We start from the raw sequence: 25,933 nt of genomic DNA on the forward strand, positions 1-25,933 counted from the left end.
TTATTGGTATTATAAAATAGACTTTCATTCTCCCAAAAGTTCAAGTGATGTTATTCTCCCATTAGGATGTCAGTGAGGGATTAATAATTCTCACTCAGGTAAGACCATCATAGTGACAGAGGGTCAACTGAGATCCACTGATTTGGAAAGAAATGCATCTCTTAAAGAGCACACACTAGAAAAAAAAATAGCTGTAACCTTAGTCCATCTGTTCAAAATATTTGGAATATTCATCCAAATGGGAAAACCGTTCATATTTTGTGAAAAGTAAACAGAAACTAAACTATAATGATTTACTGGGGGAGACAGACAATAAACATGCAGGCAAAAACAACCACCAAAGATAAAAAATAAATAAGTAATACGTATAATTTCAGGTCATGGTCTGTGGTATGAAGAAAATCAAACACACGGGGCAACAAAATGAAGTGTGACAAGGGAACAGCTAGTCAAATTTAGCTGAGCAGAGCCTTTTCTGGATAAGCAACGCATTTGTGCTAAGGCTCAGAGGAAGAGAAGGAAACAGCCAGGTGAGGGCCTGGGGAAAGAACGGTCCAGGCTAATGGAATGGCTTCAGGGGTCTGAGGAAGAACAATGCCACATTTTTAGAGCTTAGCCAAAAAATGGAATGGTGGAAGCAGATAAGTCAGGAAAGTAGACAATTTGCAGGTTCTCTATGAATGGGCTCAAATCCAGGTTCTCTTATGAATGAGATGATGGTGATGGTGGTGATGATGATGATGATTTCATGGGAAGACCATTGGAAAATTTTAAGCAAAGGAATGAAATGGTGTAATTAAAAATTGGAAAAACTCTGGATGCTCTGGAAAATAAGATTCTGGAGGCAATGGGGGAGGGGGCAAGAAGAGAAAGAGGGAAACCAAGAGAGATGCTGTTGCAGGTATGCAGACTAGAGATGATGGAGTGGGTGACATCATTAGGGATGATGTGAAGTGAAGGAGTTCAAGGTACAGATTGCAGGAGAAGACAACCAACAAAAACTCACCGATGTCTTTTCATGGGGTATAGGGAAAAGAGACTGGTCCAGAATCTCTTCTATGTTTTTCTCCCCAGGGACTGGGTTGATGATGGTCCCATTTACAGAGATGAGGAAGGATTGGGAGTGAGGGGATGGGGATAATGGGAGAAATAAAAAAGTTTTCTTCTGGGCTGTGAATTTAGAGAAATCTGGTGAATGAATACCCAGTGGAAATGGGAAGTAGGTAGTTGACTAGATGTGTCTAGAGCTCAGTGGGGAGGGCAGAGCTGGAGATCAAAGCATTGGGAATCATCAGCCTATAGATGATGTTTAATGCCTTGGGCCTGGGTGCGATAACATGGTATTAATTCGCTCTTTCCAGTCATGTTGTTTTCTGGGTTTTTATGAATCACAGTTTTTCAGAATTTACCCAGGACTCTTCATAGCTTCCATTGCTCTGGGTGGGTTCAGGTTTTATTTAGCATAATACATTAAGCTGGCAGCTTCTATTTCTAGGTTTGTTGCAAATTGTTGATAAAATTCGCAAGTGCTGTATTTTATGAGTATTTTTTCCCTGGGTTCTTTTTTTTTACGGTTGTTAATGAGCTTGAGAATTTCTTATACTGCATAGTGTCAACTTTAAGCACAATTCTTGCATGGGACCTCATTATGTTTACATTTCTGCTTATAACAGAAGGCATGCTCCTTTTAAAGTTGGAGGAGATTTGATACCTGCTGTGTTCATAGACTTTCAGCCCAAGTTTTGAGTTTCTTCCACTTGGGACCTTGACAGTTTGACATTTTTAACAGGTCTAAGTTAAATAAAAGAGTATTTGAATAAATACAAAAAATATCATGGAGAAGTGGGCTCATAACTAAGACTTTTGAGCACCTTTCTATCCATAATTTTTCACAGAGGATTAATATTCAAATACTTGTAATTTGTGGCAATTGAGTTGCAATCAATGTTAATATCTAATAAAAGAAATTTTAACTTCTAAGTGAATTTATATGTGTTTGTTGATTTTTAAAAAATGGAATGATTATAATTGTATGATTGCTGTTGCAATTATTATAATAGATCATTTTTCCTTGACATATTTTCATCTATTTTATTTTAAAAGGGGTGGTAAAATATTATATATGCCAGCTATGGAAACCATACTGCTCAAAATATATCTGTACAGTTGCCTGGGGCCAACTCCACAATGTTATGTGTGTGTGACTTAGTTAGGGCTGCTGTAACACAGGACCGCAAACTGGGTGGCTTAAACAACAAAAATTTATTGTCTGTTCTCGCGGCTAAAAGTTGACAGTCAAGGTATTAGTTCCTTCTGAGGCTGTGAGAGAGAACCTGTGCTGTGTTCTCTCCTGGCTCCTGGTGGTTTGCCAGAAATCTTTGGTGTTCCCTGGCTTGTGCAAGCATCATCCTAATCTCTGCCTTTGGTCTTCAGTGATGTTCTCCTGCTGTGCATGTCTCTGTCCAAATTTCCCCTTTTTATAAGGACCACAGTCATTTTGGATTAGGGACCACCACACAGGCTTCATTTTAACTTGTTTAGATCTCTAAAGATCCTATCTCCAATTATAGTCACATTCACATGCTGGGATTAGGATGCCAGTATGTCTTTTGGGGGGAGCAGGGTTTAATTCAACCCATAAAAGTATGTGACCTTCTTTCCTTCCTAACATTCCTAATTTTCCTTAGACATAGTTAATGAACAAATCCTGAGGATGTTCTGACTCTTTCTGTGTATATCCCTAGGGCACATGTGTAGCCCCATTTATACGTTTAGGACACGTTTATGAAGCCAGTTTACATCTCTGGCCCTGACCACTTCTCTGAGCTCCAAATTTGTATTTCTACCTGCCTACTTGTCACCTCCAACTGGACGAATGACAGATACCTCAAGCTTAAGATGTTCAAAACAAAATTTTTGTTTTCTGTCCCCTCCTCAAATGCTCTTACATCATTCTTTTCCAACTCAGTAAATGATCCCTCCATTCCCCTTCTCTGTCCGAAGAGCTGAGTCATCCTTACATGTCCCTCTTCTTTATTGCCATCTAATATGTGTTCCATTGCTGTATTCGTTTCCTATTGCCGTGGTAACAAATTACCACAACTTAATAGCTTAAAACCATGCAAATTTATTTTTGTCACTGTCTCAGAAGTCTGACACAGGTCTCATTGGGCTAAAATCAAGGTGTCAGCAGGGCTGCATTCCTTCCTGGAGGTCCTGGGGGAGACTCTGCTTCCCACTTTATTTCTGTTGTTGGCTAAATTCAGTTCCATGTGGTTTGTGGGGTTGAGGTTTTCATTTCTTTGCTGGTGGCTGCCTGTAATTTTCAGCATCCGGCGTCCACTAGTGTTCCTTGACTCAGGCCTTCCTCCTCCATCCTCAAAGCCAGCAGCGGTGCCCTTGAATCTCTCTGACCTCCTTTTCTGCCTCCTCTCTTGCTTCTTCTGCCTTATCTCTCAGACCCAATCCAGAGAAAATTCTGGGCTTTTAGGGGCTCATGTGATTAAGTTGAGCCAACCTGGATAATCCAGAATAGTCTGTGTATTTTTAGGTCAACTCATGTATAACCTTAAGTCCCTCTTCAAAGTTCTTCCAAAATAGAACTTAGTTGAAGGTTGGATTGAATAATCAGGGCACAGGAATTGGGGGCGGGGGGGTGGGTGTCTACCACTTGTCCTGTTAGCTCCACTTCAGGACATTTTTGCTTTTCTTCCTCTACTACTACCACCATATTCCCAGTCACCATTACTGTTCCTGGATTGTTACCACGTTGTCCTCACTCGATACCCCACATGATTTGTATGGATCATCGTCTATCAAATCCAAACAGGATTATTTCTTTGTAGCTTGTGTTGTTCAAGGTAGTTTTGCCTTAAATTTAGCATAATATATTAATATAATATATTAAATCTTTTTAGCATATTATATTAGATCTTTTTTAAAGAAATACTTGTCAGATAAGGTCACTTACATCCCTCCAATGCCTTTCTTTAGAATCAAACGCAAACCTTACAATGGTTTTACAAGTCCCTGTTTATTCCTGTGAAGGCCTGATCACTTCATCGGACAATTTTATTTTCTTCATCGCACTTATCACTGCAAGAAGCCATCTTTTTCATTTATTGTGGATGTTAATAGTCTGTGACTCTTCATGAGAATATAAGACCCAGTCTGTTTTCTTCAGCATCGAGTCTTCAGCTCCGAGAATATATTGACACTATGGTCATTCTCAACGTTTCTGTCCCTGTACAATTTAAATTGCTTTCTTATGTATACATTTATTCCATAGCATGTGCCTGTCTGTTCTGAGGGTGTCACTATGCTTGGTACCCTCTTATCTGAACAGCGAAAGGAACTCCTCTTGATGAGATCTTCCTCTAGACACCATGAGGAATATATTAGACAAGCCCTCAACCCCCCCAAAACTTGTGGCTTTAATCTCATTGTATTTCTATAACCTTTCATTGAACTACAGTGAACAAATCCTATTCTAGTTTTATAAATAAAGGAATGTCATTTAAGACAAATTGAGTAACGGAGGAAACCTGGTGCTTAACTAGAACTCCAAGCTGTTGATCCATATTGCTTTCTGCATCATACCAGCATTGGGATTTATCCCAATTTCTTGAAGCACCTGTAAATAAATTAATTATTCAACATTTGTTTCCAAAAGTGAATATATATCATTTTGGTGTTGCTGTTTAATGTTTCTCTTTGGCACTTTCATCACCATCAGACATTGAATTATACAAATGATAATGTGAGGCCATGTGACAGAAAACTTTTCCAGGGCAATAAGGAAGGGAAGTTGGAAAGAGGAGATGATGTGCTGAAGGGTACGGAGTCAGCATCTAAGGCTCCTCGTTCCTTTCTCTACTTCACTAGGACCCTAAGAGGAAGCAGGGATGTATTTCTTTCTCTTTGGGACCCAAACCTGACTGTGGCTTCTCCACTTCCCATTCTACATTTCCTAATCCCTGGAAGAACAAATGTAGGACTCCAAGCTAAGAAGCTGACCAAAATGCTCATGAAAATCTCCCTGTCATCCCTCCGTGGGTATACATGGGATTATAAATGCTTCACTTCATTTCCTGCTCGATGTGATAATACTAAGTGACTATTTTAATCAGGCCCTCTCTAGGATTGGGGACATGAATGTTTAATTGGGGTCCAGGTAATAATAGTGCATTGCACCCATCTGGAGAAGGTTAGCCCCAGATTTTCTAGGGGAGAGAGGAGGAACTAAGATTTGGAAAGCCAGAGAACATCAGAGCAGGGGGCAGGAGAATAAAGACTCTATGCCGAAGAGGGGAGGAAGCTTGCAAAACTGGGACTAACAAGCTACAAGGAAGACTCAAAGCTTGAGAGCAGACTTGTGGAGCCCTTGCTCCACCATATACCAGCTTGATGCCCACCACAGTCCCTCCCATTCTCGAATCCTCTCATCTTGAAGAGAGGAAAATAGCATTTAGTTGCAGTGGTGAAAGTAGTTGTTGATATAGGTAAAGAATTTTGCAAGGTCTCTAGGTCATGGTTACCGTCCAGCTCATGGTAACAACTAGAGCATTTATAAATTTCCCAGGCCAGTGGGATGGCCGTGAAGACCTGGAGCACAAATTGCTGCAGCTGAATGCTACATACATGAATCACTGCCTTTATTTCAAAATCCAACCCAGCATAAATCACATTTTAGCAACTGACTTCAGTGGTAAAAAGAGAACCAGCCTATGAATGTGAATGCTCGCCAAACATGCAATAGTGAATTTCTGTGTTCTCATTTCTACCCTCTATGTGAAATAGTAAATTAGCAAATAACTTTAAAGCTTCAGGATATGATTTAATACTGTACATTTATCAGTTACAAAGAAAAATGCTAATTAGTCCGTCAGGTCATGACTAAATGCTTACTGTATGTACATCACTACAGGAATAAGTAAATCGATTTGTTTAAAAGAAATAAAATTGCACTTCTGGAAGAAGCAGGAGCAGATACCAGATGGATAATGAGTGTTTCCACAGTAATGGTAGACTGTAAGCTTGGTGAGGGTGGGGGTACGTCTAATCTATTTTCCTGCCTCTCAGAATAGTGCTCAGAACAAAAAAGCCATTTAATAACTACTCATTACATGAATGAATGAACAGTGAATGAATGAATGATAAAATAAGACTGCTCAAATTAATAATTTGTTGGACTATATAATAGATTTCTCTGCAGTATTTATCTGTCATATATTCAACTTCTGTCCGTCTACAGTGCCTTTTACTTTTAGGGAAAATCATCGTCCTGGGTTTTACATTTTACATTACCATAACATGATACTAAACACAAGTGTAGCACCTCTGTAATTAGCCATTTACTCTGGACTCTTCTGGGGCCTCCAGTCCTTCCCAGCAGGTCTGTGGCAGGATAATCTTGGCTACTTAAGACCACGCTGAGTTTTTCAGGAGTCCTAGTGCTCTGTATGAAGTCCTGACAGTAACGCCAAGAAGGAATAGTAAAACTGAAACATACCAACTGCTGTAACTATAATATTTCAAATTGTATGTGGGTAAAGGAATCATGTTTGTTTCATGGTGTGTTCTTGTATTTAACAAGATAGATACTTAGACTCTGTTTTGGAAACTAGAATTGACAACTTTCATATTTGCAAAAGTAGGCAGCCACCTTATTAATATGTTAAATGAAGGCAAAAGTGTGTTCAATAGGTTTGTGAAACTGTGGCATTTATGCTTATATCCTGATGGTGAGTTCATGTTAGGTTTTCGAGGTGAAGTCATTCAGGGTCAACAGTCTGTTCCGTAGTTATTAAGATGCCCGTTGTGAAGTGCCCTCTTTGAAATGCTTCTTTACTCTGAAATAGGGTAGAGAATGTCCCAAGAAGCATCTCTACTTTTAAATGAACAAATGACTAATTTATATCATATTTATCAAAATATTTTAGTAAGTCATCTCAATGTGTTGTAATGTACTGGATTTATCCCCTCATTGATTCTAGGCTGCCACTGGCACAGGAGAATTCTAGAAGGATTGCTTCAATCTACCACTAATACATTAATTTTATTAGCTTGAAAAATGAAAAGCGGTATGCTAGATTGTTGGTTTTGTTGTTGTTGTTGTTGTTGTTGTTACTGTTAGTATTTAAAGAGAAAGTGAAACTGTCTCTTGGTTTCTGTCTCTTTCAAACCGGAATGTTGTAAGGTTACTCCATTAGTGCCCTCACTGGCCCAGCATGTCCATCTGGACAGACACTGGGTGAGATGCTCCGGTCTCCATGGCCAGAGGGCAGTGCCCTTGTTTCTTGCTGTGACTGCCAAGGAGGTGTTTGAATCATGCTGTCGAATGTCATCGTGTTTATTATGCACACTGACACACATCCGCCGGGAACTTGTCTGAAAAGAAATCCTCATTCGTGTTGCTTTGGATTCTCAAATCTTTCCAGATGACAGAAGTCATGGAGTTATTCTTGGTGCCAATGATGACAAAAAATATTCTCTAATATATTTCTACCTATACTTTCCTAATTATGATAATATTAATATTGAAGCTGTGATGTAATGTTATGAACCATTTGCATTGTTAAAATTAAATTATGATGGCGTATTTTATAAGAATAAAATAGATCAAAAAAGAAATTCTATCATTAATTTCCAGAGGAAGAGAAATTGAATCTCATGGTGCTTTACATCTCTTTATTATGAAGGGACTTAATTATTACACCCTTAGAGGAAAGTTCCTGCCTGCCGAAGCCTTAGGAATAAAGGATAGTACAGAAGGAGTAGGTCACTGTTTGCCATTGACAGAACCTTCTAGAGAGTTGGGGGTTAGGGGAGAATGGAGGTGAAGGGTTCAGGTGAATGTTTTGAAACATAGCACTAAGTGCTTTCTTTACCGAAGTATATTTTAATATGTGCCTGAGCACTTTTTTATAATTAGCTTGGTGAGTTAACTTCCCAAATAAGAACTTTGATATAAATTAGCTTTCTGTTATTAAATTCACAGTATCTTTCTGGTTTTAGATATTAATATCTAATTGAAAGATTATTAAGATCAAAAGTGATAATTTATGGAAAGCCATTTTGTAGACTATAAGGCAATAGATGTTTATGTGGTTATCATTATGATATATTTTCTCATTTAGGAAAGTATGAGTTATTAAAACCTTAATGAGTTGTGAGAAGTGAACAAACAAATATTAACAATTAAATCTAATAAAATAATTTCAATAACCTTACAATGACTAAGGGTTTTCAAACAGATCAAAGTAGAATTTAGAGATCTACATTTTATTTTTTAATGAGCTGAATTAAATCTGTTCGAATTATTTATTGCTTATTATGTTGCCTCTTCCTTTCAGGGACATTTTCTGCAGAAGAAAATAAAATTCATCTCTAGCAATATACCATTTTCCGTAGTATTGTAGGAAAGATTCTCTGCAAAAAAAAGTTGAGGAGTGTATCTGGTAATGCCAATTAGGTCACAAACAGAAAAAGAAAAGTGAAAATTATTGCTGTGGAAAAAAGAAGCAAAATAGTTGTGATACTAGGGTTTCCTATCGTTCTCAAGTAATGTCTTGCTCAACATTACGTGCATATGAAATGTATGTACGCGTGTTCTTGTTCACCATCTGGCCATGGATAGTCACGTGTTCCTCAGTCGTTCTTTCATGTCAGAGATGAGATAATCTACAATATTTCTACACACTGTACAACTCTAGAGAAATGTGTCGTTGCTGCTTTACACAAGTTGAATTGTATTTGTTGGATTTAGAATTCTTTACGTCTTTTCATTTACTTCAGCTGTTTGTCTGCAAGCTCTCAGTCTCTCCAAGAGACAGGCGTTCACGGATGCCTTCACAATGTTGTTCCTAGTGCATTTTTATCACCAATACTCTCATTACCTTCGACTTCTGTGCTATTACTGCTGAGTTAATTGCTGACATTTCCTTCCAGATCAAACCTTTCATTACCAACATCATTGTCTGGAAATGTTCTGCCCAATAATTTTGAAATACAATTTCCTGTGCTCGTCTTCATTTGAAACAAAGATATGCACATGTATTGGTTCAGTTGTCGACATAATTTCTCAAGTTAGGAAAATAAAACACACAGTGTACTTAATATATCTGTAGAAAATATTCAGTACTTTTATACATGGTTAGATTTTTTTAATAATTTCAGGGTGCCTCAAACATTGCTTAAAATTTAGGTGGCAGCAAATGCTTTTCACATGTTGATTTAAAATACACACACACACACACACACACACACACACACAACAGTATTGTGCCCACATACTGTTATTTAATGTAGATAGTAATCCTCTAAGTAGATAAATACTTTAGTGATTGTCTTGGACATCCAACAATGCCAGGGAGGAAAATAGAGATGGGAGATAGAAGACTGGAAGTTTGAGCCACATATTTCAGTTACGAGTCTTTTTTTTTTTTTTTTTTCAGATGCATATTTACATCTGTGCTTCAGAATTGGATAACAAACATTTATGGTCCTAGTGTTTGAGATTTCCTGAAAGTAGTTACAGTGATGCATTTTTGAGCTATGTCTTAACTTCAGAATTCAGTAGCATGTACTTCAAGTATCAGTTTGACGGTAATAGAATGTCATCAGAATATCAGAAGAAATTTGTACCTCTGAGGTCCCTGGTATGCAGTGAGTCTCAATAAATTGGATAACCATATCCAGGTGTCATTTCTTACCACCACAATAATAAACCCTGTGCCCTATGAACCTTAGTGGAAAGTCTACATTATATTTCTTTTATTTATTTCTTTTTGTATTTCTTTTAAAAAAAGGAAAGATTTATTTATTTGAGAGAGGAGAGAGAGCATAAGTGGGGGGAGTGGCAGAGTGAGAAGCAGAGTCCCCACTGAGCGGGGAGCCCGAAGCAGGACTCGATCCTGGGACCCTGAGATCATGATCTGAGCTGAAGGTGGACGCTTAACCAGCTGAACCACCCAGGTGCCCCTAAACTATATTTCATTAATCCCTTTTCCGTTGCCCAGATTCATCACTGAATTGTACTCCCAGGCATAAATCTCACCTTTGGTACACATTGTCCTCATAGATAAGTAGAATTTCCAACCATTTTGGATTTTAGGAACTAGTGGAAATAAAACAACAAAAAAAAATCCTTTGTGAGCCATGCATATCACATATGGGGGAAAAAGCTGTGTTTGGTAATAACTACTGTTGACAAGTTCAAGATTTCATATATTGGGGATACCGAAAAATCAAAAAATGGCATTAAATTAGTATATTTAAACATGCTGATACCTACAAAAAAGTTACAGAAGACACAAACTCCCCCAAGATCTATTAAGTTAACTTTTTTTTAACGTTATTTCTATCGGTTTCCTAGGAAATATCACTGTGTCTTCATGATCTACTAAAGAAGATTGTTCCATACATTTTTGCTGTCGTTATAGGCACTGTACTTATTTTTGATGTTTATGAGCCAATCCTTAATGGATATTAACTTGCACTTATTGGTAAAACGTTTTGGGTAAGTCCTGTACTTTTCATAAATTACCATGGTGATTGAAGATATGTTTCTTCAGCTCTTGGTCTTCAATTCATGTGTTGAAAGTCTGTAAATAATAGAAGATTCCTCTCTCCCCTCAACTTGCAAACCTTCCTATAGGAGTCTTATTAAAGGGGGGAAGTGATATGTGTTTCCTTTTATTTAAGGAAGTACAACTAATTCATTCAAATGTAAGCAGATAAGGATTTTCTTTTAAAGATTTATTTATTTATTTTTAGAGAGAGAGAGAGAGAGTGGGGAGGAGGGGGCAGTGGGCAAGAGAGAATCCCAAGTAGACCCTGTGCTGAGTGCAGAGCCCAGCACAGGTCTTCATCTTACAACTGAGATCATGACCTGAGCTGAAATCAAAAGTCAGATGCTTACCAGGCTGAGCCACCCAGACACCCCAAGCAGATAAAAAATTTTTAAATTACTATATACAATATCAGCCTTAACAACGTTTGAAATGACAGGCAAAACCATAGTTGGTGAAGGATTACTTAGTAGGTAGACTAGACTGGGGGCAGCTCTGGAGTGCTGGCTCCCCTAGGAACCTGGCTGAATTTTAGGAAACGTGTTTCTCATCAAAACTTCCTTCCTTGGTAGGGAGTAGGGGTGGATGATCCAATTCTTCATTGCTGTGCAAACCCCCTAAGAACGTGATGACGCGATGGCCTTTACACGTGACTCCAGAGGACAGACTTGTAAAGGATGATGGGGATCTCTAGTAGTTAAGAACACAAGTTCCTTTTTCTTTTTTTTTAAGATTTATTTATTCATTTTAGAGTGAGAGAGAGAGAGCGCACACATGTGAGCAGGGAGAGGGGCAGACTCCCCGCTGAGTGGGGAGATTGGATCCCAGGACCCTGAGATCATGACCTGAGCCAAAATCAAGAGTTGGACGCCTAACCGAGCAAGCCACACAAGCACCCCAAGAACACGAGTTCTGAAGTTAAACTGCTTACATTCATTTATCTTCCGATATCTGTTCACGGATTCACGGCTCCCCACCTCGTACCTCAATACTCAGAGCTGGAGATGTTTGTTTGTAGAGATCCAGATGTATCTTCCTGCATCTCAGGCTGATTTCGTGGGTGTTCGTGGTAGATATCCAGCTCGATTCAGGGGACCAGCTGAAAAAAAGGGTCCTCTACTCCTCCGCCACCTTTTCCCCCTCCTCTGCTTCTATTTTTAACTTTTTGAGGAACCTCCATACTGTTTTCCAGAGTGCTAAGCTGCTTACATTCAAATACAGATTCTATTACTTAAAATCTCTGTGATTTGTGGCATATTACTTAGTCTCTTAATCTCTCTCCTGGTCTTTATTATTATTTATTTTTATTATGTTATGTTAGTCGCCATACAGTACATCACTAGTTTTTGATGTAGTGTTCCATGATTCATTGTTTGCGTATAATACCCAGTGCTCCATGCAATACGTGCCCTCCTTAATACCCATCACCGGGCTAGCCCATCCCTCCGCCCCCCTCCCCTCTGAAGCCCTCAGTTTGTTTACCACAGTCCATAGTCTCTCATGGTTCCTCTCCTTCTCTGATTCCCCCCTTCACTCTTCCCTTCCTTCTCCTAATGTCCTCCCTGCTATTCCTTCTGTTCCACAAAAAAGTGAAACCATATGATAATTGTCTTTCTCTGCTTGACTTATTTCACTTAGCATAATCTCCTCCAGTTCCATCCATGTTGATGCAAATGGTGAGCATTCATCCTTTCTGATGGCTGAGTAATATTGCATTGTATATATGGACCACATCGTCTTTATCCATTCATCCGTTGGTCTTTAAAATGAGATAGTAACTTGCTCCATTTGACTTTGTGCAGAAACAATGGCAAAATTCCACTCTGTGCTTAAGCTGCTGATTTTGTCCAAACAGAAAGCCAGCTGTTCCCTATCACATGAGCGTATGGACAAAGGCAGTTCCAGGGGTGCTGAAAGTGAGTTCTTGTTAGCCAGGGGTGAGTTACCTACCCAATAAAATGTCAGCTCTTCTTATCCTCATTATTATTTTTTTTAAGGTTCCACAGTCCAATTGTGGATTGAGGGAAGCATATTTTTGGAGGCCACATTTTGAACTTAGAATAAGAACAAGAGAACATAACATAAATCTACAGAGCTAGGTGAGCCTCGGTTTTTCATCCAGTCCATTGGATGACAAGAAGCTTTGAAAATGCCAGGGAATCATTTCATGCCAGATGGGTTGCCGTTATGAAGAGAGCAACCTGGAATTTAGGAACTTTGCAAAGCTTATAGGTATCCTAACACACTTACTTCAAAAAATGCCGTACCCTTTCTAGAACCAGCTGTTGTAGCATACAGTCAAGGCCTTCTTTGTTTGGATCTCGGTATTTGGGCGATGCTCAGAAATAGAGACGTATTCAAAACATCTTGTAGAAAAGTCTTCAGAATTCTCAAAAGACAGTGTATTATTTCAACAAATGATAAGGCACTAATCCTATTGTGGTATAGGATGTTACAATATCTGCAAGCAAAGTCCTTTCAGCAACGATCAGTCTGGACTTGTTTCGGCCGGCTTCCTACCCTGCTCCACACACACCCAACCCCACCATAGGACGAACAGAGAGCTGAGAGGTTGTTCTTCGTGAAGAAATGGAGCATAAAATACACTACAATTCGTGAAAGATTGCCGATCAGATATTTAAATGCTGCTCTCAGTTAAAACAACAACAACAACAACAAAAAGCTGACAAGCAAACAAAAAGCTCAAAGAGGACCTAGCATCCTAGAATTACAGGAATTTCATCACATTGAGCCTCTATGTCCCTGTGTAATCCCCATCTCCGTGACAGAGCCCTGGCCTTTGTATCTTAACTTTCCAAGACACAAGTTAAATCTTAAGTTAGAAGACAGAATGTTCCAGGCTACATATAAGAAAGTGTGCTAATACTCAGGGAGAATATATACTACAGGGAATAATTATACCAAAATATTTATATAATTCTGATTTGATATGTTGAAATGTATAGTTTCAAGAATTTACTCATTTGTTTTAAATGTACTCCTCCAATGTCTTTGAACCTTAGTATTTTTCTTTTTTTTTTTTGCAAAGAAATATTTCTAAAGTGTTCTCTTTGGGTAACGTCTTAGCCAAACACATTGTGGGAAGAACTTAAAATGCTTAGTCATGCGCGTTTTCTTGTTGGTATTCCTTAGGCCCCTCAGCCTTGGGCAATGACGTAATACCCAAGTCGGCCCAAGAAACAGGGCCCACTCTGTTTTGACAGAGTATTATTCATGATCACCACTTTACATAAATGTTGGAGAATATCGAATAAAGACGGAAGCTAATTATGCAAAAAATCGTAACAAATGCTACTCTTAATACTGGGAGATTAAGATACAACACTCTTAGTCCTCAGATAAATTGAGTTATTTCTTAGAAGAGAATGTCTTAAATATGTGCTTGAGATATGGTCAAGAGTAAAACATCATAGACATTGTCTGTTCTGCCATAAAGAAACTCTTCTTTGTAATTTAAAATGTTGCCTTCTGCAAGGGGTGTGTGTGTGTGTGTGTGTGTGTGTGTGTGTGTGTCAGAGAAAGCGAGAGACTGCTTTAAAAATGGGAACTCTACATTTAAAAGTGAGAATTCTGTGTTTATTAATATTACTTGGAAAGTGCATGTATTCATAGTAAAACTGGTACATTGTGGCATTTTAGGAGTACTCTATAGAACAGATGTGTTTCTCCCTCTAATTAATTAATGCATTAAAAATCGAGTTCTAAATTCATTCTTTCGGAGTCATTGCAGTTGTGCATTCGGTAACTGGGGATTCCTGTCTCCAAGCTTTGTGTATGCCCAAAATATAAATTCACATGAATTTCATGGACTGATAGTTGGACGGCATTAAGAATGCCAAGGGGCTTGCTGAACCTTTACCGGATGGTCAACTGCGCATCCTATTTGAGAAACCAAGAGTGCTTTGAATATAGTGAAATTAATTTCATGCCAGGGTAGAGCGCTGCCTCTGAAAATCCTCTGGTCTTCTTAATCCCTCATTGCATGAGCTCTAATTTAAGGCATAGAGTGAAGGAAGGCATGTGATTTGTCCAGTGTTAAAGGTCCCAAATAAGAGGGTTATATCCTAGTTGGGCAAATAAGCACCACAATATCTTTTATTAAGGGCATTTAGTATATATAGCCTACATTCCTAGTGTCAGAGTTCAAATTTACCCTGATTTGCAATCATGAGCTAGTGTGTGATGTCATGCGTTTCCAGCCTTTAGTACCCAGTGTCCTACTTCTGAGTGTGTCTGACACCAGGTAGCAATGGTTGAGCAGCGGCAGGGAGCACAGGCTTTCAATTTTATCCAAGTAGCTGTCACCACCAAGGCCCTAAGCAAAAGTCCAGCATTGTTTGTTTGACTTGCTTCCTCTTTCTTTTCTCTTCATTCCCCTAACACGTCCTGCAATCCATTCTGGCCATGGGCTGCGGCGATAACTGCAGACTACAAATGAAAAAAAGCTGAACTGGCTCTAAAAATATTACTCCTTGCAACTATTTAATTGCCAAAGAATCTTTGTGCTAAAGCCTCACCATGGCAGACTCAGTAATTTGGCTGTCAATCATTTGTAATTTTATACCTTAGAGTCTGGAGGGATAATAAGTAGAATTACGGAGTTTTATACTGGAATGCTGATTCCGAGAAAATAAAAAGCCAAAATGGCAGGAAAGAGTCAAGTCTTTAAAAAAAAAAAAATCCCTTCTAAAGAAGTTTTATTAAAAGTATAAAACTGTTCATATTACACTTATTTGGAAATCACTACAAAATCCATCACTTGTTTATAATGTTAAAACTTTCCTCTATTAATTAGTGCTACTTATTCTTTTATCTTGCTGTCAGTGTTAGTAGGCAGAAGTGGCCAGAACATTAAAATTCTCAGAGTATTTTCATGCAGTTTCTCTCTTTTTGGCCCAAGAAATTAGATCATTTGTGTAGAAGGGCACAACATAGTGAGTTATTTTAAAACTGATGATGCCGCACCAAACAGTGATTCCTTCTTCATTCTTTAGTTCTACTTTTATTTTGTAAGACTTAAAAAGTTTTTATTTTCACTTAAAATAAATTGGTAAGAATATTGCTGAAAACCTCTGAGTTTGAAATGGTATTTTTTTTTTTTTTAGAAACTCAAAAACAGTAGTAGGTAAATATGTTACTGTTTTCATTCATGCCTAATATCTAGGATGGAAAATGATTTAGGACTTTATTTTTTAAGAATAATATACATTCGGAAAAGTGCATGCTTAGGGGCACCTAGGTGGCTCAGTCATTAAGCGTCTGCCTTCGGCTCAGGGCGTGATCCTGGAGTCCTGGGATCGAGCCCCACATCAGGCTCCTCTGCTGGGAGCCTGCTTCTTCCTCTCCCACTTCCCCCGGTTGTGTTCCCTCTCTCGCTGGCTGTCTCTGTCTCTGTCAAATAAATAAATAAAATCTTAAAAAAAAAAAGTGCATGCTTAATGAAGTACGACTTGCTCAAGATCATGTGTATAAGACTCAGCTGTATGCTGTGTTTGGTTATTGGTTTATTTTTTTGCCGAGTAGTATCTCGTTGTGCATAGATATCATGCTCCATGTATCCTTGTTCCTGGGCATGTCAGTAGTGACCATTTGGGGCTGACCTGAATATTGCTGGTGTGAGCATCATAGCAGATGTCTCTGGTGTAGGTATGTGCACCTATCTGTTGAGTGCATGCCTAGCAGTAGGATTTCTGAGACCTGGAGGATCCACGTGAAGAGCTGTAGAAGAGATTGAAAACCATCAAATTAGTTTTACCATTTTCTAGTTCCACGCACAGTCTGTGAAAGTTCTGATAACACCTGATATTTGTCGGTATTTGGCATCTTGTCACCTCTCTTTTTTCATTTTAACCATTCTAATGAGTGTGTATTGGCATCCCATGGAGATCTTAAATTTGCATATCCCTTACGAGTAATAAAGTCGATCATCTTTTTAATGTGTTTGTTGCCTGTGTGGACAGCCTCTTTTGTGAAGTGCTTGTTTACGTATTTTGACCTTCTTGATACTGGGTTGCCTATCATGTCCGGCATTTTGGACTTTGGTTGATGATACAGATATATACACAGACACATATAAGGAATGAGGATATTTTTTTCCCACTAGTGTCTCTTCACTTTCTTGATGGCGTCTTGATAAGTAGGATTTCCCGATTTCACTATGGCCCAATTTACGCCTTTTTAATTCCCCTTACAGTTGGCACTTTTTGCATCCTGCTTAAGAAAGCCTTGGTTTCTTTAAGGCCATGCATGTGTTCTGTATTTTACTCTCAAAGCTTTACTGTTTAATCTTTCACATCTAGACTGATGCTCCAAATGTCATTGATTCTGTGTATTTTTTGAGATGGAGTCAAGGTGCATTTTTCACCAGAGAGATACCCAGGGGAAAGCACCATCTTCCCACTGTGTGGCAGTTCCATGGTTCTCATAAATTAGGTGTAAGTGTGATTTGGTGTCATAATTCTCTCCTGATCGACGTTCTGTTGGATTCTTCTTATATTAAGGATGCCCTGTGGTCTTAACTACTACCACTTTGTAATGTGCCCTCCTGTCTGCAGGTTCAGTCTCTAGATTTGTTTCTTTCCTTCAAAACCACTTGCTCTGCTTGGCCCTCTGCGTTTTTATGTAAATTTCAGAATCCACTATCCATTATTTCAGTGCCTCCCAGCCCAGAAAAAAAAAAAACAGTAGGCCCAGATTTGGATTAGAATATTATTTAACCTATCAATTAATCCGAGGAAGTTGAAATCTTTGTAATATTAAATCTGCCAACCATAGCATGGTGTATTTCTGTAACACCATCATTTGGGTCTGCTTTAATTTCAATAGTGTTGTGTAGTGTTTAGTGAGAAGGTCTTATATCACCTTCACATGGATTTATTCGTAAGTATTGGATGTTTTTCTGTGTTATTTGTAAATGTAATTGTTATCTTAATTTCTTTATTGCTGATATCAGAAAGAAAATTGATGTTTTTGTGTATTGGCTTTTTGTTTTTACTTTATTGCTGAACACCTTCAGTGCAATGTTAAATAAAAGTGATGATAGCAGTGAATACTATCTCTAAGAAGTTTTCAATATTTAACTCTGATTGTAATGAGGTAGGTTTTTTTTCATTATCAAATTGAAGGGATTCCTCTCTATGCCTAGTTTGCAAAGATTGCTTTTTAAATTATGAATACTGTTGAATTTTGTGAAAGACACATATTTAGGCCTTTTTAGGATTTAGTTTAAACTATTAATTACAGATATTCCACAATGTTCAGTTTATTTTGTTTCTTTTCTGGAAACAGTAAAAATCAACCAAAAATGCAATAAATTCCACTTACAATAGCAGTAGGAACAGAATGGCCACAAACTCATATAAAGAAGGGACACAAAATGTAGCTATCACTTTTCAGATACCATACATTGTACAAATTTCTGTTTAAAAAAAGAAGGAGGAAGGACGGAAATTTGGAAGGGTAGGAAGGAAGAAGAGAAGGAGGGAAGAAGCAACAGCCATGACTCAGAGATCTTCCCTGGAACACTGAGCTCTGAAGACATGAGGGGGCATAGAGAAACAGGAAGCCCCATGGAGGACAAGCTCCAACAAGAGAGAATCATGTTGAAATCGGAGATGTTACAAGCATGGCATCTTTAACCTTCACTTCACTCATACTCTGCACCCCTCTCCTCCTCAGTCTGTGATTAAGCAAAAGCCAAGGCAAGGTGACATTGTGGTAATTCCCAAGGAAGTAATAAACTGAAGAGTTTAAATATAAGACAGTGGATTGACATTATCACAAAAAAAGTAAGAAACAAATCAGAAAGAGGAGAAAGCAACATACCAGCAATATAACAAAATGCAGAGAAAGTGTAACTCCAGGAAAATTAAATTACCCCCAAGTAATATAAGAGAACATTAGGCATATTCTTTTTTATAGCCTGAAGATAGTGAGAATCATGAAAAAAAAATGAAAACAAAGAAATGATAAGACAAAGAAGTCAGGAAAGGAATCATAAGAGTAGGCAACACTGATGGAAAAATAGCAAAAAGTAAAGCCATCGCTTAAATGAAACCTCATTCAAGTCATGAAGAAGCATCAATATTGCAGAAATAAAGAGGACTGGTATGAGGAAATAAAACAGAAGAGAGGGGAAAACAAAAGCAACAAGAAAGAAGGTGATAGATGTGAAAGAGAGAAAACTGGAAACTAACGTGGGTGGTGGTGATTCTTGCCCGGAGAACTCTTCTCTTAAAAGAGAGTAATGCTAGTCTGCTTTTAATTCTCTTCTTCAGTTTTCAGTGTCAGAAGGTATCTGAATGATTTATTCGTAAGAATTGTATAACCATCTAAGTGGGGCCATGAGTTGTGCAAGTCAGGGTGCATTCTCATGGAAAATGAAGGTCAACCGTGCTTCTGGAGGCACCAGGAACACCCAATTTTGGGAGAATGATGCCCCCAGGAGGTTTGGGTATTTGCCTATGTTGCAGGCAACAGAAAATCTCATCAAATATGTACTCACAGAAAATATGGGCATCCATGGAGCCATCCTTGCAAACTGTGTTAAAGACAACATTGAGTCAACCAAGACTTAGATCAAGGTGCGTGATTTAGGTCTAGACATACAACTGTATTAAAAGAGATTGGTGTGGGGAGGCTGTAGGATAAGAACTGCCCTTTATAAAAGTAGGTACTGTTTGAATTTTTAATAAGCTTAACCTGTTATGAAAATAATCAAAACCTAATTTTTAAAAGTCACCTTGTTTAGTTCTTATTTAAGCTAACACCAAAAACGATCCTTTTCAAATGAGGACTCCCAGCATTTCCTTTCAACATCATCAAGTATTATCCTAACAATTATAGTTGTATATTGTTTTAGAATTGAAGAAAGTACTTCTTCAATAGAATAACATCTTGTTAATACAGTACCTCATTACATCGGGGTGCTATCTCACTGTTTTAAATAATGTGCCCTAGATCATCTAATTATAAAATATAGACCTAGGGTCCATTGGACACACAGCTGATAAAAATGTGTTTAAAATACATGGAAATCATGGCTAAAGTAGAATCAAGTGAAAGACTCGAAGGAGTTTTTTGAGGTAGTGTAATGGCTGGGGTGGGTAGGGGTGGATATTAGCATATAAAATTTAACTTTAAAGTCAGCATCTGGACAAATTCTCTTCGTAAGCCTTCGGGTTTGCTAGAGTTTGCCATATTTTATAATTCTTTTGAATTTCAATCTCCTTTCAAAAATAAAATAATTTGAATAAACTTATGTTTTTCAAACTGTCCCTTTTGAAATAAAAACTAGACCAGCTTTGAGTATGAACTCTAAGCAATCTTGAATCTATCTCTTGCCTTTGAATTCACCAAGGAAACAAAGTCTAGATTCAGTCTGAGACTAATTTTATGATTCTACGGGTTTTTCTTTCTTTTCTTTTCTTTCTTTTTTTTTTTTTTTTTTTCCTTTAATGTTGAGGTACGGATAGCTAAGGATCCAGATACGATTTAGGGCAAAGGAATGGAAGATCAGAAAACTAGAATTTGCTAGGCAGGCTAGTGGGAGGGTCCTTTTGTGATGAAATGTTGCATAAATAATGCCGATGGGGGTCTAAATTCACTGTTGCCATGGAGACCTTTGTGCCTGGCTGAACTCAATTCTTTTCTCTTTTAAGAAGGCTACCACTAGGCTGTGTTGTCTGTGATGTGTCTTGCTTTGCTTTCTCTTAAACTGTTTGCGAGTGAAAGAAGAAATTAAACTATGATTATTTGGCATCCTGACTTTTTCGACACCATTCTTCTGCTCCCTTCGTGATTTTTGAGCTCCTCTGGGGTTCCTTTTCGCCCTGTTTCTGGGAGGGAGGAGCAGGTGTGGGAGTGCCTGGAACCCCTGCACCGCTGCCGGGAAGGAGGGAAAAGTAACCCCTCATCTTTGTGACTAGTCCACTTGTTGGCCTGGACTACAGTTTTGAAGTATTTAAGGACCATTTGTTTCCAAAGGTAAAAAGAAAAAAGTGAAAACGGAACGTGTTTATTTTTTAAATGCTTTCGTTATTGATGTTGCTTGCGTGATGATTTTTGCTGAAGTTTTAAAACTGCAGGTTGAGAGTTATGTGTGGACAACATGGGTAGAATTTATTTCTGGCCTCATGGTTGCCAGTCAGTTTATTTCGTGTATTAATGTTGAAACTGTAAAAGCCAAATGACTGAATTCAACAGAACGCAGTTGTAGGGATCCATGTGCCGTTTTTCTATCAGCTAACCATTATAACTGCTTAATAATTGTTTTGAGTAAAACTTGGTGTGTTATAGATACACCCTTTAGATTTCGTGAAAGTTATGATTAGCCATGTAATTACAAAAGCCATTTGTAATTGAGAATTAAGTAATTAAAAGTTGACTTGGAAATTGTGGGCCACTCTTTTTCCCCTCTTTGGCACACAATTAAATAGAGAACCTCACTCAGAAAGAAATTAGGCGTAAAAATCACCCAGCCAGTGTCGCTATGTAAAGTAACTAAAAATTCAGTGTATTGGATGGCTAACTTGTTGCATTGCATTTCCTGTCTTAACAGAGTATTTGGTTCTCAGTGATGAGCTTTGTATTAGAACTGGAATACAATAATTGCATGTTTTGATCATCCTAAATGGTGTAAAATGGGATGCACAAATCCCATAATTATAGAAAACCTTTACCATGTAAGTATTTCCAGATTGCTTTTATTCACATAACTCAATGAGAAAATCATTGAGCAAAATTTACAATGACTTTGTAGATTTCACCTCTTTTGCCACTAGAGTTTGGAAAATATTTTTTTACTCAATAGGTGAAAGAACAAATTGATTTCAGAAAGCCAGGGGATTTCACAGATAGCAGTCTGTGGGAATTGTGTGTTAGATTGCTATATATTTATGAGATAGGCGTACACTATAGAATTGTGAGTAAAGTAAAATGGAATGAGGACTCAGAGTATTTAGGTTTTTATCTTTAGTGTTTTCAAATGGATGATAAGAGCAACAGAATGATTTCCAACTTAATTGTGACAATCACAAGATAGAATTTCTACCTGGTCAATATTATTTGAAATTTGAATGAATTTGTAACTCAGATGCTGAGGGCAAATAATGACCAAGTTGACATAAAGAAATTATTTATTTTTATCAGGAGCATGTTATAGCACATCTTTTAATATTTTAATTAACTCACATGGGTATGTTTTATTTTAGAGAAGCTAACAAAGATTTGAAGACTTGAATGTACTCTGGGGGTACCTCTTAGTAAATATTTCATTTCAATTAATTAAAGGTAAAATTTATTTTGATTATATTAAGGCTAAGAAATCTTTTCATTTTTAAGTTATGGATGCAAACCTCCAGGGTATCCATTGAGAATAGCTACTGAAGAAAACTTTGACCTTTGAAAGTGTTTTCCATGCCTTCATCATTGTTTAATAACACTGTCTAAATGTAAAGGTGAATGACCATGAAGCTTTACTTTGGGATACAGTGTCTAGGCACTCACCCTTTGTGGAACATTGCTGTCGTGGATTCAAGAGACATTAAGTCTTCAAACTATAGGGCACAGTATTTGCAAGTGACCCAAACAGTTTTTAAATAAATAACAAGTTAACTAACTCCATGGCGTGATTGCCTGTTATCTCACATTGCTGAGTATAAATATTTATATGGGAAGAAAATTTAAACTATTTTTAAATTTATCTTTTAATCCAGGTATTTATATGATGTGAATTCATCTGACAACGTACTAAATTGGGTTCTTCAGATGCTATCCTAAGGCATAAGCAGAGATCAAACAAAATGTGATTTAAAAGAAAGATGCATTTTGAGGATATTCAAAGGCCAACTTGCAAAATCTTTCCTGGACTATTTTACTCATAAGTTTTGTGCACATAATTAAGAAGAGTTTTAATTGTGAAAAAAAATATATATGTATACACTTACCCAGGCAATTCCAGGTTTGGCCCAACTCAGGATTATATTGATAGGTTACAAAATTATAGCTAATACATTTGACCAAAAGTTCCAGTTAAAATGGTTTAGGAACAAAGCTTTGTGTTTGTGTTTCTACAAGAAGCTTATTAACATGTGAATTCTGATTTAGAGGTCTTTGTAATTCTTGTATCTTGCTGTACCTTATATTCAGCAAATCCTTGTTGAGGCCCTCCTATGTACTAAATATTGTATGCCATGTACAGAAATGGAAGGAGGTATTCCCTGGAGTCCGTGACCTAAAAAATCTGGTGGGGATGCCGATGTGAGAACTCCTAACTATAATGCAGTAAAACACCTGCTTTAATGGAGTCATGGCCAAGGAGAGCATGCCACAGCGCTGTACTTTATACAGTGCTTTAAAATACGGTAATTCATCCTCCCAACCTGAGAGGAAGGAAGGTTAAGTGACTTGCATGATGTAACTGTTGGAACGACTGTTAAGGATAATTTCTAAATAGTAGCCAGAGAATTCCTTTGAAAACATAAATGCCATCATGTCACTACTCTATGCAGAGTCAAAGTCAAAGGCCATGGCAGTCTCTGAAGCCCCTCAGTGATGTGCCCCCTAGCACCCCTGTCTCTCCCACATTTCATAAGTCTTCCATCTTGCCCACTTTGCTCTAGCGTAGAAGACGCTTTACTCCCAGTGCGTGGCCTTTGCGTTTGGCACTTTTCTCTGCTGAAAACAGTGCAGCAGCCCCCCATCCCGTATCCAGCCCAGATATACACACAACCCCTGCCCCTTTTGTCCCTCCTGCAGAGGTCACCTTGTCAATGAATCCGGTCTCGATAACCATATTTAAATTGCCTCCCCATCTTCTTTTCCTGAATTATTTTTCTCCAGTGCTCTGAGTAATCCACTGGTCCATCTTGTTCAATGTCCATTTTCTCCACCAGAATGTAAACTCTACGAGGGCAGGGATTTTTGTCTGTTTTATTTTTATTAATGCATTCCCAGCACCTAGACCCATGCTTGCCTTATTTATTGAATGAAAAAATGAAGAACTAAATATAGATTTCCCGGTGCCAAATACACAGTGTTCTACTTTGTTGTTGTTTTTGCAGATTGTAAAAATAAAGTGGAAGATATTCGAATTTACCACTGGCAACCCATTATTCTAGCATAAGTGTGAGAGAAAGTGGTCAGACATGAGAGGTGGGTTCACAATTGCTAATGTACCAACAACACTCAGCCAAGTATCACAGAAAAGGTGTTGAGAATTTCCCTTCTAAGGCATGGTCAGTGGCGTCAGATAGATTCTTAGTGAGAAAGCCTAGGGTGGTCTCCTGCTCTTGCCACCCTCTAGCTGTGGAAATTTGACCAGTGCCTTTGGCTTCCGTGGCCATCTGTTGCTTCCACTATAAACGGTATGGCTGCTACTCCAGCTGTCTCTAAGGTTCTGTGATTTATCTGCATATGCTCCGAAGTATTTTGTAAGGAACACACAAAGAATTATACACAATCTCTAAAATCTTATATCATGTATTTCTTTGTGTTTGTAATGGTCATTAACATGAGAAAAAAGATCCAGTGGCCTGGATTATTTATGTGATCATATTCAGTCAGCGGTTCTGTTAAATAAAGTTCTACCTAAAAATCAAAATACGTTTTCGGGATCCTAGGAATTGGCCATCGATATTAATTATGCCCATGGTGGTGTCTCATATAGTGGCCATCCCTACCGCGGGGTCATCTGGAAAGCATCACAACAGTGAGCATGTATTTGCCATTTGTGCATCCGATCACCCGCCTCTATACCGTCAAGTTGTTCCTACATTTGACAAGTTTAATTAAACTTAGCACTTGTGGTTTTAAAAATAAACTTTGCAAGCTCTAAGAATTTAATAAACACTACAGTGCAGCTAATTACATAGTAACCTTCTCCAGTGTGCAAATATTTTTTTTTAAATGTGAGAGTTACTTCCTCGAGGAATAAAAGTGTTGAGTTAGTCTGTGGCTTCCAATAGTACTGGCTCATTTTTAAAGAAGAAAACCTAATTATAAGCGTTGGTCAACTGTCTCCTTGTTTCTGTACAAGGCAAATAGATCGTTAGAACCTTTCTGTATCCCTTAAGCCTCAGCTGCTGGTTGTGTGTAGGGTGTAACATTTGGCTCCACAGTCCTCCAGTGAGAGTAATTCCAAACAGGATTATTTGTTGCCTGGCTTCCACATTATTCACACATCCCTTCTTTGTGAATTTCAGCTGCTTCAGTTCATTAGATGCCCTCATGCTCTTCTGAACCAACTTCTGGCAATTTTCATCATCATTAATAGAGTTTCTGTGAGAGATACTATATTCAGCGTTGAAATGGAAGGGCAATTACACGTGGGTGTTAAGGTTGAGGCTTAACTGCACCCACATTATCCTGCAGCACTTCTGCCAGAAAATAGAAACCATAAATGTGGAGGTGAAGGTGACAAAGACTTATAGAGGGACGCTTTGAGTGAGCTGTGGGGCTGTGTCTACATACATAAGCCCATGGGTTGTTGGGCCATTTGGTTTGTTGGCCCTTGTGTTGCTGTGGACTGGACATTAGTTTGTGGACTCTGGCATATTCTGGCATGTATTTGGCAAATGTAGTGCACAAATATTGGCCAAATGTCATACATTTCCCTTTTAGGGACTTACCTAATCTCTAGGTGTATGGAATTATATAGGAACTTTGAATTCTTTCATTTCAAAATGTATAAACCTGGGGCACCTAGGAGGCTCAGTCGGTTAAACATCTGACTCTTGATTTCAGCTTAGGTCGTGATCTCAGGGTCGTGAGATTGAGCCCTGTATGGGGCTCCACGCTCAGTCGGAGGTCTGCTCGAGATTCTGTCTCTCCCTCTCTCTCTTCCCCTCCCCCCGCTCATGAGCTCACGCTCTCTCTCTCTCTCTTTCAAATAAATAAATATTTAAAGAAATAAAAATAAAAATTTAAAAACCTGGGGCACCTGGGCGGCTCAGTCAGTTGAGTGTCTGACTCTTAAGTTTCGGCTCAGGACATGATCTCAAGGTCCTGTGATCAAGCCGGCCACAGGCTCCGCACTCAGTGGGAAGTCTGCTTGAGGATTCTCTCCCTCTTCCTCTGCTCGTGTACACTCGTGTACACTCTCTCCCTCTTTCTCTCTCTCAAATAAATAAATAAGTCTTTAAAAATAAAAAATAAAAATTCATAAACCTGGAGCAGAGAAGATTAGCTAAGGTGGGTTTTTCTCTCTCTCTCTCTCTCAAATAAATAAATCTTTAAAATAAAAAATTAAATTTATTAAAAATTTATTTAAAGATTTATAAAAATAAGAAGTTATTGCTCTGAAATAATAACTGATACACTTATTGCACAGCTATTATTTGCTT

General features: G+C 38.2%; 1 protein-coding gene across 1 annotated transcript in view; it reads left to right on the plus strand.

Moving 5' to 3' along the window:
* CTNND2 (catenin delta 2) overlaps positions 1-25,933 on the plus strand; it is a 736,406-nt gene that overhangs the window by 129,804 nt on the left and 580,669 nt on the right. The gene's annotated exons all lie outside the window — the stretch shown is intronic.

The sequence above is a fragment of the Ursus maritimus genome, unplaced genomic scaffold (assembly GCF_017311325.1).
Source record: "Ursus maritimus isolate PB19 unplaced genomic scaffold, ASM1731132v1 scaffold_15, whole genome shotgun sequence".
NCBI classification, from domain to species: Eukaryota; Metazoa; Chordata; class Mammalia; order Carnivora; family Ursidae; genus Ursus; species Ursus maritimus.